The sequence below is a fragment of the Phasianus colchicus genome, chromosome 8 (assembly GCF_987193195.1).
Source record: "Phasianus colchicus chromosome 8, bPhaCol1.hap1.1, whole genome shotgun sequence".
Taxonomy (NCBI): Eukaryota; Metazoa; Chordata; class Aves; order Galliformes; family Phasianidae; genus Phasianus; species Phasianus colchicus.
In genome coordinates this window covers 25,433,774-25,446,221 of record NC_143443.1, presented here as the reverse complement: position 1 = coordinate 25,446,221, position 12,448 = coordinate 25,433,774, and the positions used below count along the sequence as shown (strand labels likewise).

Sequence of the window (12,448 nt, the reverse complement as noted above, 5' to 3'; positions counted from 1 at the left end):
AATAGCAGTAGGCTTCTGTCAAAGCCCATTGGTGCTACAGGTCAATAATTCAGTGTACTTGGGGCTGTGTCTATCAGTGTGTCACTTAAAACAAAATACTGTTTACAAAGGGGAAAGGTTCCACAAATCACAGTCCAGACATGCTAGATTTTGTAAGTGTCTAGACAAATAGGACCATCCCTGTGCCAGGTTTAATAAACCTTCACATATTCCAGTAAACACTTGGTGCTCCATCTCTCAGTCAATCATTTTTAGTTCTTAATGAGAATGCTTTTAACCGTTGGTATTTGACTGTTAACACCAATTCCCTTAACTCAATATCCCTTTGCCAAGCAAACAGCTTCAGTCTAGCTGTTATGCATGGTGGAAATCTACATTTTCCATTATCAGTGACTGCATATATATTTGAAGGACTAAAGGATTTAAAAAGCTTAAGGAGAAAATATTCTTTGTAGCTGACCTGAATAGGCAAAAACTTAACACCGGCAAGTGAAGATTGAATTGAAAATAAGGTAATTAGAGAAAAAATAAAACTTCAGAGAAAAAACGAGTGCATGAGTATAACAGAAATTAGTTTATACCACTTCAGAAGTTAATAGCACACATTTTCAGTGCAACAGTAGAATAGAGGAAGCTTTAATACAAGGCTTCAATTGCTCTAATATGTTGTTAATGACAGTGAACATGTCTCCAGATGTCAGTAGCCTTGCATTTGAGAAATGACAACTGTACACTTAGCTTCATGAAGTAGTGTTTTACAATTAATCTATTATATATATTCTATAGAAAATGTGCTGGCTGTGCATTTAGATATAATTAGATAATATTATATTCAAATAACTTATCAATTTCTTATTTGGATTAAAATAAACTGATTTTTATTCTGATTAATTATTTATGAACAATTTTCTGTTATTTTGACCAGGCTAATAGCAAACTAATTTGGATCCTGAGTAGTAGATAAAATAACTAAGGCTATTTTAACTCCATAACTGGAATACAGCAGAAAATTACCAATTACACTCAGAAGACAAATTACCAGTAGATTTTGTCCTCTTTAAATAAACACCAATTTAAGTCAAATAGGTCTGAAAATTATCATGTCCTAAGAAGCAGTTATACTGCTGTCTTTAATAGCAAACTAACAGTAGGCAGCTCCTAAAAGGTCTGTGAAATACCCAAGTACATTTTCTGCTTTCACTGGATTAGGGCAGAACTACTTCCAATGTAGTACAGGCGTACTGCAAGAAACAGAAATATGGAAAACAAAATCCAGAAGTTGCTGTACTATCAGTGAAAGCAGAACTTTCAGTTTATCCTTACATCCACTTTTTCCACCAGACCCAGGTAATATAAGGCTCTCATCCTTAAGAATTAAGATAATAACAATAAGATGATGCATTAAAAATATATTTATCAGTAGATATATACATATAAAAATGTGTTTATACAGAGTAACTATTGCCTGTTTAATAGCAGGGATATGTATATTGGAAGTTGTATCTCATTATAGGTTAAATACACAGTTGCTTTGGATCTTACTTCATCATTTGAAAAATGCAGTTAAGTAATAGCCTCAATTATAAGAAGCCTATAATTACTGTATGGACTTGGAAAGTGGGTTAACATTGCGCTAAAAATGGAAAAGGCTTTACTGCTCCCAATATTACACTGAGCAAACACTTAAATTGGTGACAATTTCTCCTTTTCCCATTCCTGACTTTGTCTTTAGAATGACAAATGAAGATTTCATAACCACAAGAGCTGTAAATTTGAGAGTTAGTGGGAAGACGTCAACACCAAGTTCAACACACAAATCCAGCCTGCAAAACAGACCCAGACTGCATGGATAACATGCATGCTCTCCTGAGTTCAGGTTACTGTTCATACCCATATTTCCCTGAGTAGCTCCCCTTCTCTTCTGGTGTTTCTCATCTAGTAGGATCTGGCAGTCTCCAGATGGACCAGAAATTGAGCTCTGTCCCAGCTAGCATCCTGGTTCAATACTGCCTCCAATGTGGAGCAACCACTTCCCTAAACATTCTCCAGCTGCAAACAAAAATACTAATAGAGACAAGGCCTGAAGGTCACTGGACTGAATGTCCATATTACTGTTTTTCCTCTAAGATAGTGGTTCTTGTTGCAATGATTTTCATTCTCCAGGGTAATGGAACACTAAGCAGAAATCACTGGTCATTTAGGTGAACACCACTGAGCAGCAGCTTATCACAGAAGTGCTGTTCTTCCTCATCCACAGTTAGGGATTAATTAAATCTATGTCTCCCACTTGTTTCATGACTATCCATTGATTCCAACAAAACCAAACCAGTTGTAGAGAGCCCACTTCAGCTTCCATGACACACAACTTGATTGCCTTGATTAAATTAGCTAGTTATCTCATTCACTTACCAAGAAGTAAAAGATGAGATCCTCTGAATAGAATACGACTGAAATTGCTGGGTCCAGTAAGGAAGCATCATTCATACCTGCCCACTGTCAAAAAATGCAGCAGAACAGCATGTCAGGTTTTATTTGTAGTTAAATAACAGGTATTATAAATGTGAATTGTGACAAAAAGGGATTATGTGAGAACAAATAAAATATCATTAGTTTTGAACAAGTGTTTGTTTTACAGTTATCTTTTCTCACTGGTTATTGTAAGCTAATTTATAATTGAGTTTTTGCAACCGCCCCTTGGGTCTTCTAATCTCAGCTGCCTAGGACAGTTAAACATACAGGTTTCATGGAAAACACATTTTGCAGTTGTTTAGACTTAGTAGGGGGAGGGGGTGGACTGATGTGTCATAGCTGGAAATAAATAGGAACAGTCAAAAATTCAAAACACCTTAACATATATTTGTGGAAAACAATGCTTGCAGCAAGTATTTGCAATTCAAATCTCAGTAATTTTCTTCTCTTCTTACAAGAAGTCCTTCCAGCATTTTTCAAAGGATTAGTTATATATTAAAAGAGAGGCTTTCTCTACTGGGGTAAGCTGTCTTTCAGACATTTCTGACTCAATCATAAATCCATTTACTTTTCACAGGCTCTTTTGTAATTCATTTTGCTGTGCTTGTTAATTAATAAACAAAATCTACTGCATTTAAGACAGGCTGGTGTTTTTTTTTTTTGTTTGTTTTTGTTTTTTTTCATCCCTCACATCTTTCACTTACTGCACTGAGACTTTACCGACTTATCAAGAGCAAGTCTGTGAAAAATGGTACAGAAGGAGTTCTGGAAAGACACTGTCAGAAAAGCCAGGATATTTAGGAGAAATCCTGGAAAAGCTCCAATTAGCCCAAGCTATGACAGTCCAGAGATGCCTGTTTGCTGTTGTCCAGCACTGGAACAACTTGCAATGCTCAGATGTATTCATAAGAATTATGTCAAGAACAATTGTTTTCGTGCTAAAAAGCACAAAAGATTTTTTACTATTGGAAAAACCCATAGGCAGATGTGATCATTAAGCCTTTGACATCTCACAGCCTCTTGACAGCAATTTCACTCAAAATTCATGAACATGTACCAAAGGGTTCCAGATTTGGCTCCAGCATTGTGTTCTTGAGATCTCATTTTTAGAAAAAAAAAGGATTTCACACTTAGCTTTCATATTTCTGCTTGTTATCTTCAGCAACAACTGCCCAAATTCAGAGGCAAAGACAATGAGAGTTTTAAAACTGGAAAACAAACATGTCCCTTTTGTTTTGATCTCATCTACCTGCACAAACACCAACATGTATAGAAATGTTAAATACATTTTCCAGAAACCTATGAGAAAAGGTCCCTTGCTTTTTAATTTTTCCTGTATTTTCAATTTATGCAGAATAAGATTAGTATCCCACATCTCTCTTTAAAAAGGCAATTCATTTTTAACTCTTGTAGAAGAAATCATTTCTTCTTGGTTTACATCTGCAGAAAGTGGAATTCTGAAGGCTTCTCATGTTGGAAGACGACAGCAGCTTTTCCTGGATAGAGAATTTCTACCTTTTCCTTTACAGAAGGAAAAAATAAATTAAGTATTTGCAGCCTAATATTCCATGAAGTGTTAGAGTGTGACTGAAGGAGGGCCATGAAGATCAGCAGAGTGGTGGAACACCTCTCCTATGAAGTCAAGCTAGGGAGGCAGAACTTGTTTAGCTTGGAAGAGAGAAGGCTGTGGAGACCTCATTGCAGCCTTTTGGTACCTGAAAGGAGCATAGAAGCAGGAGGGGAACTGACTTCATACATAGGCAGAGAGCGATAGGGAAAAGAGGAAAGGTTGGAAACTACAGGAAGGAAATTTAGCTTAGATGTTAGAAAGAAATTCTTTTCTCAGAAGGAGGTGAGGCCCTGGCACTGCTGCCCAGAGAGGCTGGGGGTACCTCTTCCCCAGAGGAGCTCAAGGCTCGTCTGGATGGGGCCCTGATCTGACGAGGAGCAGCCAGCTGATGGCAGGGAGTTGGAATTGTATGACTTTAAGGTCCCCTCCAATCTAAGCCATTCTATGAAAAGTATATTTATACATAGTTTTCAGATTAAGAAAATCTCAGTTATAACATGGGAAAAAATTAAATACCCAAAAGGTACAGATATATTGGCTGAGGTGTGGAGCAGAGGCTTGCAGTGTTGCACAGGGCAGTCTCCACTGTGCCAATGTTAAAGCAGTAGAAAAATATTCTCCTGAAAGGTAACAATGGAAACTGAATATGAATGAAGTCTTCAGGAGGAGAAGATCAACCTGTAAGATCAACCCCTGGCTTATACAAGTGTATGTGGCACACCTGTCACTGACAGCTCACCAACTTACATTTACTTTTCAAAGCCTCATTCTTTTCCTGCCTACTTGACGCTCATGAGATCAGAAAAGGAAAAAAAGATAACTCTGGAAATATCGTCTTCAGAAAGCTCATTTTTATCAGAGAGACCTTGGCTGTCTTTCTGGATGCAGAGATTCACAGCCATGCAAGGGCAAGAATAGAAAGGTGCATCCCAGCAGCCATTCCAGGAAAACGCATCTTCACAAATTGTCTCTCACTTCACTCCAGCTTGCAGTCACTTGCAAATTACATCAAGAAGAAGAAAGCAGAATACAAGAACCATTTGAAAGGATGGGAGCAGGAAGAAAATATCTATGTATAAAAATTGTTTGCAGCTTTCATAGATTTGGAACTGGGGAGTGAACATCAACAATCCCACTGCGCAGCAGTCCTTTTACCAGCAGGGAATTGCCGAAGGTGCTGAGGAAGAAGCAGCAGAAAGCACCACATCATTTGAACAAGAGTTTGGCATCTCTCCTGCCCTCAGGCAGGCACACTGCCTGATGGATAACATGGCTTCCCAGTGTACTGAAGTTATTTTGAGCAGTAGAATTGGTGACCAAGGACTGCGGGACATACCTAAGCCTTCCCTCACTTGATCAGCTAGAAGCAAAGCTGCAATAAGGTTTTAGTTTTATGTCTCAAGGACTAATATCTTAGGAAGCTACATTTTGACCCAATGGATTCTTTTTGCATTGATTAACTGTGTGGGGTTTTTAGGTGCCCTTTAAAACTAGCTTCTTGCAGAATTTTCACCCCTGAAGATTAGGCTGTGAGGAAAAAGTCACAACCAATTTGAAGAGGAACCATGTCCTCTAGTAGATGGTATCACTGACACATTTTTGGGGGAGAGCATGCACAGGTGTTTGCAGGGAAGGAAGGAAGCATTGGATGGTGCCAGCCCCTGCTCACCTCCTTCTGACAGCTTCCAAACAGTTAGAGAACTGCATTCACTTTTGAGCAAAACAGAATTTAACAGGGCTGCTGAGAGCCATGAGACTGTGCTCCCATATTTATCTTTAAACAGAAGGAAGCAGTGCCAGGTCAAATAAATGCACAGCTGCTCTCTTTCCTTGACAGAGGTCACAAATAGCAGTTTAGTGAATTACCCTTGTGGGCTTTATTTCCTTTGTGGCTAATACTAAGGAGCAGAAAAAGAATTATCACCTCTTCCAGATGCCCTTTGAGATCATTTTAGAGACAACCAAATACTAGCCCCTAATATCATTCTAGTTGTCTCTGTTCACTACAAAGAACATAGCTGGTAGGTTTGCAAAAAGCTGACTGAATGGGGAGAAAGGGATTGGAGGACTGAAGTAGAAGCAGCATTCAGCCCAAGTCTTTATAAGATTTACAACATAGACCATTACATTTTCTTAGTTGTTCCACCAAAATATGTACAGTAAAGATGACATAAGTACTTATACAATGTGTCCATCTTCTGTGAATAAGATTTCCAAATAAAGGGCACAGTTTACCAGCCAAATTATACTAGAAAGTCATATTTCAGACCTAGAGAGTCTTGCCAAAATCCCAACTATTGATTTAATGCATGTTCACTAATATCACGTTATTAATTTTTCCCAGCTGTAAGCATTGCAGATCTGGAAGGGAAACAAAAATTAATCTCATTTATCGCAGACTCTCAATCTTACATTCAGCCAGGTAAGTCAGAATTAGTTACTGCATTATAAACTATTCATGCATTCAAATCTTCATTACCCTGGAATGGAAAATTTTACTGTTAATCAGTGAAAAGGCTGCTGAAAGGAATCAGTCTGGCAGCCAAAATGGTGCTTGTACCTTTTTAGTGGATTCTCCACATGTGATTTTTTATTCAGGCAAATAAATGGAGCAGTAGCAAGGGCTTCCCAGGTACCCCAAGTAGGAGCTGGGGGGAAAAGTGATGTAACAGAAACAGTTTGTCTTAACAGAACTTGTGAAGACAAGCTTACAGTGTGCTCCTTCCCTACTTGCTAAGCATGCAAAGGTCATGTTTAATACCTGCTGCCCTTTCCTGAACAGAGCCCTGAACATAGACCTCATCCAAGCTGATGATGTCTTTGCTTCCTTCCTAGTTTCTTCCTTCTCAGTCATTCAAGGTAGAAAACCTTATTTCAAGCAATTTCTGAAACTGATTAGAGAGTACATTGGTGAGGGATGACTCAGTTACTGACTTGTTAGAGACACACACAAAGCAAAAGCATCCATCTTACCAGAAAGCCTTTAAATAAAATGAGAAACAAATCTTTTCCTTGGGAATCTTTCCTTTCTTGACCACAAGCATATACTAATGAATGCTAATAAGAATTGCAAGTATACAAAGTTGAAGAACAGGACAAATATTTTAACAACTCATTGTATCTATACCAGAATAGATAATCTGTGTTTATACATACACACTTTGTAAGTAGTTTTGTATGACAAGACAAGCCGCATATCGTCTCTTTCTTGACTAGATTGTAGTCTCAAGTTTAAATAGACAGTATTTGTTCTGCTAACTACATTATTAGCATGAAAGTTGTTGGTTTTTTTTCCTATAAATTACCTGGATAACATCTTCCTACCACATCACATGCTTAAAAACAGAGTTCTGATCACAACAGTACCTTTGGCAAGAATATGCTAACTCCTGCTGCAGCACAGATCCAGGAAACACCAAAAGAGACAAAACAGAATCCTTCTATCTGAAAACCAGCAATATCAAAGTCACACAGATTTCAAAAGTTTCCTACTCAGTGTGAAATGACAGCAACAGTTCTGAGGAAGGAAAAGACAGTCCTTGGCACAACACAAGAATTTTCTAACAGCTGCAATACAACTCAGAATTACAAAGAAAGGTCTTTGGAGTATTGGTTGGAAGATCAAACAGTATTTTGCAAAAAATTTACTGGAACACTGATTCACCTCAAAACTCTTTTTTATGAGGAGATATGAAGAGTTTGTTCTCAGAAAAGTGATTTGGATACTAAGGAGTTTTCAAACTGACACCTTTCTACTATTTGACTTGGTGATGAACTGAGCAAGAATCCACAGCAACCAAACCACATTGTTCAAGGAACAGGGTAAGGAGCAAACTGATTCCCCAGTTGTATCCAGTTTTGTAGTGCTGAATTTATTACTTAGCCTAGAAACAGACCTTCCACCTCTTGCACACCCCTCAACCTCCTGGGGATGCAAGAAGAAAGTACATCTCTTATTCTTTCCACACCACATCTCAAGAGGGAGACAATTTGAATTTAATTGTTGTATTGATATCCAAAGTCACAGTCCAAGTGGAAAGAATAAAATCCCTTCTATCTCATCACTCTGCAATGGTGTTCTGCCCACAAAGGAGCAAAATTGTTTCTGACAGGCTCTTAGTGGCATTCACAGATAGGCCAACAATCATAAACAGAAAGAAAAGTTAAACTCACCCCAGTGGCGAAGGGCTTCTCTATCTATGCAACAGCCCAGATCCAAGAGACATTCTCTATTCAGTGGCTGGCCTTTATATTTATATATTTATATATTTATATATATACATGGGACTCCATCCCTTCTGGTCATATGGGGAGCACAGGTGCAAACAGTTTGCCTGAGCTCCCTGGACCAGCCATACCCCTTCACCAGGTGCTCCATCACCAGTTCAGGATATGACCTAACGTTCCCCTACACATTGCTATATTGATCTATCTCTTTTAGATTGTCTGTGCCCCCTGTAAAACACAAATAAATAAGAACCAGAGGTGAAGTCTACTTGGAACAGGGGAAAAGCCATTCAGTATCAATAAAATGAGACTGTTTGGTTGCTGTGCACTGGAAAACAGGATGACAGAAGGGGAAAATATCTTAAGAAAATATACATTTTTACCTTGCAAAAGATTCCTCAACATGATCTGCAGAGAAATTTCTGCCAAGGGCTGATGCATAAGGGTAGAAATGAATCACAGCTCAAAGACAACTTTAAGAAGTAGGGGGAAAAGATAAAAGACACCTGAGGAAATGCGTTAAGCAGTGCAGCTTGTTATGTTGGGCAAACCCTCACGAAGTCCTCTATGGCATGAAGGGTAAAGCCGTGGCAAAGCCCAGGGAGCTTCTGCCCTCTCCAGGCCAACACTACACCCACTGAGAATCAGTTTTGCATCCAGCTGTAACAGTTGGTTTTCTTCCCACATCTCAATTAACAAAACTCAGGAAAAGCCTCCTGGTGCTCAGCCCTGTCCTGTCCCAGTGTCAGACAAAGGGAGGTGAGGCACAACCACAATTGCATCCCTTGCGGGAAGACACACCACCACAGGAAGCTGAACTGGTACTTCAGGCATGATCAGAAACATATACTTGTCAGCCGGATAAAAATACTGTTGCAAAATAATGGACTCTTGCTGGTTCCACAGTGCAGAAGCCTTTATACTTAAAGTAGGAAGCACTGATTCCATAGAAAAAAGCCTTTGTTCCCAGAATTTGTTGGGATTTTGTGCTGAAAACAATCTGGGTTTCATTGCAAAACAAATTCTGTATCTACACAGGCTCGCACAAGCTGAGGCACTCTTTCAGACTTTAGGAATAGGAAATCTTAAAGACTTTTCAAGAATTTATTTAGGCCTCAAGTCTAAAATCTGCCATGTCTGTAAAGTGACATCCTCCTGGTCCCTATCACTTCCAGGATAGCAAGGATAACATTTTCTTGAAACCCACCTACCCAAAGGAGAAGAACTTAGATCAGTAGAAAGCACTCCTGCGTTCAGCAAAAATGTGATGCACTGTTTTGCTTCCAGTAAACAGACGCAGTCCGTTTTGCTTCAGTGTAAAGGAATGTTCTTTTCACTGGAATGAAGGCGCTGATAATTGGCCCAGTGTGTTTCCTTCAGGCATCTGTTAAGCTAATTACTGCACAAGCTTACAGCCCTGCAATTTTCCCCTATTTTGTGAGGGACGCTTGAAAAAAAATCAGTAATCAAAACTTTTGTTTGTTTTTAATGTAATTATGGTCATGAAAAACTCTTTATTGTTTGATTATTTTCTGGTCGAACCATCCATGGAATTAGGATTGCAAAATTTTAATTTTGCAGCAGCTTATAGCTGAATGAAAATTTTAATTGGTTGCTTGGTGTTTAAAGCAATAGATTAATCTTTGTGAATCATCCTAACTGGCAGGTTTTAGTGATCCAAGTAATTTACTTACATAATTTATTTCTCTGTGTGTGAAGAAAGAGTCCATATAAATACCATTATGTGAAATTTCCATGTAGCACAATAATTGCAGGCAAACTCATGCCCTCAGAAATTGATCTTTTAGAAGATTTGGGATCACAGCAACACACTTTTGAATAAAACCTTCTATTTCCTCCTTCTTCAACAAAATTAACTTTAACTTAAAGCACAGTTCTTAAGATAACACAGGCTGAATACTGAATACAAGAATAATTTTATCTGAAGAACAACAAAACCTCAGGTCAGAGTTTAGTTTCTTCCAAAGCCCTCTCTTTCACATTCCCATTTAATGGGAGGCATTGTACATGTTCAGCATTGAGGGAAGGCACCGCTGCTTCTGGACAGCATAGCCTATTACAGTTGAGTTGCACAGTACAGACCCCTGAAGCCCTCAGGCTTAGTCACAGTGAAAGACATAGGATTTGTATCACCAATCCTATAGCACCAGCACCCTAAACATGTAGTCATTGTGAGAATTGTGCTGTCTCTGTTTTTCTGACTCCTTCTCAGTCTTAAATGTAATGGAAAGCTCATGAAACCCATCACCGGGAAAGATTAGCTGATTATTGTATTGGTGATATTCTGCAATTATGTCTCCTCTCACTCCCTAGGTCTCTGTTGTAAGAAAGCTTTCAACATGCATTGCTGAACCGCTGGAGGAAGAGTGGCCGGAATGAATGTCTTCTCTCCTGATACAAGCAACTGAGAAGGGAAGTACATATGGTAAAAGCTGATTTGTCTAAGCATGAACCCTTTACTACATTTATCACCTTGGTGTTGTCTATGCACTGAATAGAGAAAGATCACTTACAGCTTTTATTTATTTAACTGCACATTTTATTCTGCTTAGTGACTAGCAATCTGGTGACCGTACATGTACTCTGTAAATCTAGGGCTGGGAGTGGTTGTGTTTAACACAACAAAATGAAACATTAATTTCTCCCTCCACTTCTTGCAAATACATTCGTCAGAGTATCTCCATCTCTTGTGGATTTCATTATTGCTAATTCGGATGTATTAACCATCCATTTTGAGCATATTGGGGATTTTCTGTTGGAAGGAGTTTTACACCTCATCCTACCTAAGGAATTGATACACCCAGATTCAAAGATTCATTTCTGGCCCCAAATCCAGAATTAAAAAAAATTAGCAGGACTGAAACAGGCTTCCAAAGCTGAAAAATTTACTCCAATTTGCCATTAATTTAAAAGGTTAATTTGCTCCAAACACTAAAATTTGACCTTCAGTTGCATCCCATTCATGGAGCTGAATGTATAGTAATACACTGTTTTCAACTGTTTCCTTGGTAATGGTTAATCTTCCTTTTAAATGAACACATTAAAAATGCTTTTTGTCTTTCAAAACAAAGCCTTAGCAAATTTAGTCACTATCCCGAAAAGCAGCACTCGTGCCATAACTGTTCCTGAGTTCTCATCACTGCTTTGAGTCCCAGCTACCATCTAGGCAAGTGACAAACAGGGCCCCTGCAAAAAATAAAGAAAGAAGGACAAGACGTTGGCAGGTAGAAGTGAATCAAAAAGCTGTTCTCAAATTATATCAGAGCAGATTTTCAAAATGCCTAACAGCCATCAGCTTCCAGCAACTGCAAACGCAACATCTGGTCACCTATTTCCAGGCTTAATTGGGAGTCGCTGGGGGTGCTGAGAGTTGGTTATAAAGACCTTTTTTTGAAGTTTGGTACTTATTTCCGCTTAAAAACAGCTATGTTTGCTCGCAAATCCAGCATTTGCATTCTGTCGAGTAGGTGGAATGCCAGCCTCCTTCCAGTTCATCTTGCAGAGTCCTCTAGACAAATCCTATGTGAATTTTAAGGCTGTGCTTTCTGCCAGTGTTTACGAGGCAGGAGGCTGTCACTGCATTTTATACTGCATCTAATCAATGCTCAGGGAAGAATTAAAGTGGTTATAGTTTGCTATTAAAAAGACATGGGTGGCTAAATAACTTTGATCTTGAAGTCTGCTTAGCCTTGGCAGGGAATGGCATTTAAAATATCCTGCCTTGGAATTTCTAACTATATTTTTTAAAAGTGACTGAGCTCACGTCTTCTTCTCCCCATCTGATCAGAACCAGCACTGTCAAGCACTGAAGATGAAAGAGCATGACTTCCTAGTAAAGCTTACAGTGATGGAAGCAGAAGTTTGTGGGATAGCTCCATTTAAACAAGTTTCAAGCTGCGTGCATAATGCAAATCAACAGCATTATGGTAGGAAACACTCAAATACAGATTAATCCTTCTGCCTTGAAAATACTAAAAAAAAATACTATGGCATTCTATCCTCTCAACACAAGGTAACTGTTGGAATAACCACAGCCCGGAACTGTTCCACTGACTTCATTTGTGCTCTGCCTCTTGGCTGGAAGCAGCACAACCCAGCCATTGCAGCAGCATACATCAGTCAAACTGGGGAATTGCACACACAGCCCAGCCAAGGTAGGAC

The 12,448-nt window shown here is 38.9% G+C and overlaps 1 long non-coding RNA gene across 2 annotated transcripts; it reads right to left on the bottom strand.

Moving 5' to 3' along the window:
* Nucleotides 1–1,352: 1,352 nt before the first annotated feature.
* LOC149917082 (uncharacterized) lies at nt 1,353–8,290 on the bottom strand. 2 transcript variants are annotated; one of them, XR_016468569.1, is made up of 4 exons: nt 8,213–8,259; nt 6,801–6,930; nt 2,410–2,493; nt 1,353–2,049 (listed from the first exon to the last, which is right to left on the bottom strand). It is a non-coding gene; the product is annotated as an uncharacterized LOC149917082 (long non-coding RNA). The 2 variants fall into 2 exon arrangements; XR_016468568.1 differs by lacking the exon at nt 6,801–6,930 and having other exon boundaries at nt 8,213–8,290.
* Nucleotides 8,291–12,448: the final 4,158 nt, after the last annotated feature.